A 669-nucleotide genomic window follows, 5' to 3' on the forward strand; every position below is an offset into this window, starting at 1 on the left:
CGCTACGTCCTGAGGGTGCAGCTGGAGGAGATGCTGCCCAGCGGGGTCCTGGCCGCCTCCTACGAAGTCAACATGACCTGCCCGCAGCAGGGGGACTACGAGGTCCTCACTGACGGCAATGCACATACCGAGCACCGGGGTGGCCGGGGCAACGGCGTCCACCAGACCCAGGCTGACGTCCTTGTCCCCCTGTCCCAGCCTGGCCTCCTGCACCATGTGTCCCAGTCCACCCTCAGCCTCCCGGGACCCCAGCTCCCTTCCCAAGCCCGCTCGGAGCAGGTTCACCCCGTGGCTCAGACCCAGCCGGTCCTGGTGCACCCCAGGCTGCAGCCCCCAGCCCAGACCAACCCAGTTCGCCCAGGGCTTCAGCCCCAGCCAGGCTTGGTTCACCCCATCGCCCAACCCCAGCGGGGCTCAATACGCCCAGGCATGCGGCCCCCAAACCAGCCTGGGCTGGTGCACCCTGGAGCTCAAACCCAACCAGGTCTGCTTCGCCCAGGGGTTCAAACCCCAAACCAGCCTGGGCTGGTGCACCCTGGAGCTCAAACCCAACCAGGTCTGCTTCGCCCAGGGGTTCAAACCCCAAACCAGCCTGGGTTGGTGCACCCTGGAGCTCAAACCCAACCAGGTCTGCTTCGCCCAGGGGTTCAAACCCCAAACCAGCCTGGG

The sequence above is a fragment of the Egretta garzetta genome, unplaced genomic scaffold (assembly GCF_000687185.1).
Source record: "Egretta garzetta isolate BGI_Z169 unplaced genomic scaffold, ASM68718v1 scaffold931, whole genome shotgun sequence".
NCBI lineage: Eukaryota > Metazoa > Chordata > Aves > Pelecaniformes > Ardeidae > Egretta > Egretta garzetta.